The sequence below is a fragment of the Pinus tabuliformis genome, chromosome 3_2 (assembly GCF_031772625.1).
Source record: "Pinus tabuliformis cultivar Carrire ecotype Pingquan chromosome 3_2, CPIR1, whole genome shotgun sequence".
NCBI lineage: Eukaryota > Viridiplantae > Streptophyta > Pinopsida > Pinales > Pinaceae > Pinus > Pinus tabuliformis.
This window is the reverse complement of record NC_142302.1, coordinates 914,317,465-914,320,715: the sequence shown is the minus strand read 5'-3', so window position 1 is coordinate 914,320,715 and position 3,251 is coordinate 914,317,465.

Sequence of the window (3,251 nt, the reverse complement as noted above, 5' to 3'; positions counted from 1 at the left end):
ATAGAAACGGGTCGGTTACTGGGATTTTTTGTTTCGAAAGCCAGCATTCGTGTCAATCCCTCGAAGGTTGAAGCTATTTTCAAATTGCCTCCTCCTTCGACTCTTCGCCAACTCCAAAGTTTGCAAGGCAAAGAAAACTTTTTACGCCGATTCATTCCTAGCTACGTCGAGATAACAAAGGGTTTTACCCGGTTGTTGAAACAGAATACTCCATTCTTTTGGGATGAGATAGTTGACAAATCTTTTGATGCACTAAAACATGTGTCTGACCCATGCACCATTATTGCATTCTCCCAACTACAACCAGGACTACTTCTTATATCTCGTCGCCTCTCATTCCACCATTGGAATGGTGTTAGTTCAGGAAGATGAATTCGGTAGTGAACATGTGATATATTACCTTAGTCAAACCTTGAATCCAACTGAGCTAAAATATTCACGTGGAGAAATTGGCCTTGGCAACTGTTCAAGCTGTCCAATGTTTTCGTCATTACATTTTACTACGCAAAACTACTGTAATTTCCGATTGCAACCCTATGATCTATATTTTGACCAAACAATTGCTAGGGGGCAAGTATTCCAAATGGATTGTGATCCTGCAAGAATTTGACTTGGAATTTGAAAAATCTAAGTCAAAGAAATCTTTAGTTTTTGAGGAGTTAATGTGTGACTTCCTGCGTGCTGATACTAAAACTGTGGCGGAAGAGCCCATTGTGGACGAATCCTTGTTTCTAATCAGAACTTTAGACCCCTGGTATGGAAATATCATAGTTTATCTCCAAACCCAATCCTTTCGGCCTGAAATTTCAAAATCTCAACGTCAGAAAATACGATTCCAGTCCCAACAATTTAAAATTATTGGAGATACACTTTATCGTCGTGGGGCGGACTCTGTTTTCTGATGTTGTTTAACTCATGAGGAAGCTGAAAGGGTTCTAAATGAATGTCACTCTAGAGCATGTGGCGATCATATGTCTGGGTTTGCCACAGCCCAAAAGATATTGTGCGCTGGCTATTTCTATCCGTCTTTGTTTAAAGATTGTATTAACGCGGTCCGAAAATGCCACAACTGCCAAATGTTTGATCGAAAGGTGCACGCTCCACCTGCTCCTCTCAACCCTATAATTTTCGTTGGTCCTTTTGCAAAATGGGGTATCGATTATATTACATGTAACCCTCACTCGGCCGGGGGGCATGCGTATATCATCCTTGCGGTAGATTATTTTACCAAGTGGGCTGAGGCGATGCCTACATTTTCGACAGATGGAAAAACTGCTGCGATTTTCGTTTTCAATCATATAATTGCTAGGTTTGGTGTTCCACAAGCGATTATCACTGATCATGGGCATCATTTTCGAAATATTATGATGACTGAACTAACAGGCTAACTTGGCCTGCGTCACGATAGTTCATCTCCATATTATCCACAGGCTAATGGTCTGGTTGAAGCCATCAACAAATTTCTAGTCATCATGATCCGACGAATCATTGGGATTCATAGGTCGAATTGGCATAACATGCTATTTTCAGCGCTTTGGGCGTATCAAACCTCAGTAAAAACATCAACTAGTTTCACTCCTTTCCAACTAGTTTACGGTTTGGAAGTTGTGTTACCCATTGAATGCGAAATCTCGTCATTGAAAATCGCCATAGAATTACTTCCAGCCACTTCTGAAGAGGAGAAAAGTTTGTTGTACTTGGCTCAACTAGATGAGAATCGATGAGATGTTGCACTAGCAATCGAAACTCATGCCAAACGTATTAAATCTCAGTATGATCGAAATGTTACGCCTCGTAATTTTTCGGAAGGAGACCTAGTCTTACTGTACGATCAAGCAAATGATAAATTAGGCGCTGGAAAATTCGTACCCATGTGGCATGGTCCTTATGTTGTTAAGCGAAAGCTGGCAAAAGGGGCCTATGAATTGGTAGACTTTGACAGGGTCTCTTTAGGTAAGCCCAGAAATGGTCTTTATCTGAAGAGATATTATGCTTAAATCTGGGTGTGGAGATTTTAGTTAGGTTAGTTTTCTTTCTAGCTGGTGTGTTTTAGATTAAAAAGTGTGCTTAGCTTAGAGAGTGTTTTTGTCATTATTCCTGCTTATCTTGATTTTACTCTTGATATTACAGATGTCGACGTCTCTCCAAACATACATTGGTTTTGTTGATGGTGCTTGTCGTAATACACGGAACATTTCTTCCGCAGCTTGGGTTATCTATTCGCCCTCTGATGAGTTGGTATCTATGCATGGGGTAAGCCTCGGACAAACAACGAACAACATTGCAAAGTATAGTGCAGTGATTGAGTTATTATCTGAATCCATCTCATTTGGGATGCGGAGTTTGATTGTGAGGTTAGATTCTGAACTCATTGTATTGCAGCTTAATAGAGTTTATGCCATTAGAAATCCAGTGTTATTAAGATTATTTTTTATAGTTCGTCTCTTGGAACGTGAATTTGACTATATTGAATATCAGCATATTCCAAGATATTTAAATACAATAGCAGATGCAATTTCTTCTCGAATGTTAAGTAGACATTTGCAATAATCAAACAAGTAAATTTAAAAACATTCCATAACATGTTTTACAAGATAACCAGTAATAGTGATATAGCATAGCATAGAAGTGTGTTAAATATACATCGTCTTCGATCATAGGTTGAAAAACACCTTATGATCGGCAAAATGATAGTACAAAAAGCAAAAATGTCATATGAGTCTACAACAAGCGATCATCCTATCATTGGTGATGATCACGATAAGAAACCACTGTATGGGCAACCCTACAAAGGAACCTCCTGAAAGGTCCTAGGACCCCAATCACATAGCGTTGTACCCTAAGAGGAATGTCATCTATGCTAGTCTCTGGAATGTCTGTTGTCAAATGCTCTAGATGGTTTTCCAATTCGGCCAAGGTCTTTGTAGATTCGTCCTGTGGGGCTGGTGCTGCTGCAGCTCGATGTTTCCTCTCATAGGGCTGGAGAGTGGCTGGTCACCGTTGACCTACATCTGCATTTGAAACTTTTTATTATCAATTTTTGGACGATTTAAAAACAAAAAAAAATTAAATTAGAAAATGTTGAAAATGATTTTACCTGAGTCATCCCATTACTCTCCTGGTGGAAGAGCCATGTCTGGGTCACCACGATAATCCATCCCAGCATAAGGAAAATCCTGAATAGCAAAAACTTGGTTCTCCAACCAATGAAAATACTCAGGAGGAAATCGAACAACTTCTTAACCCTCCTC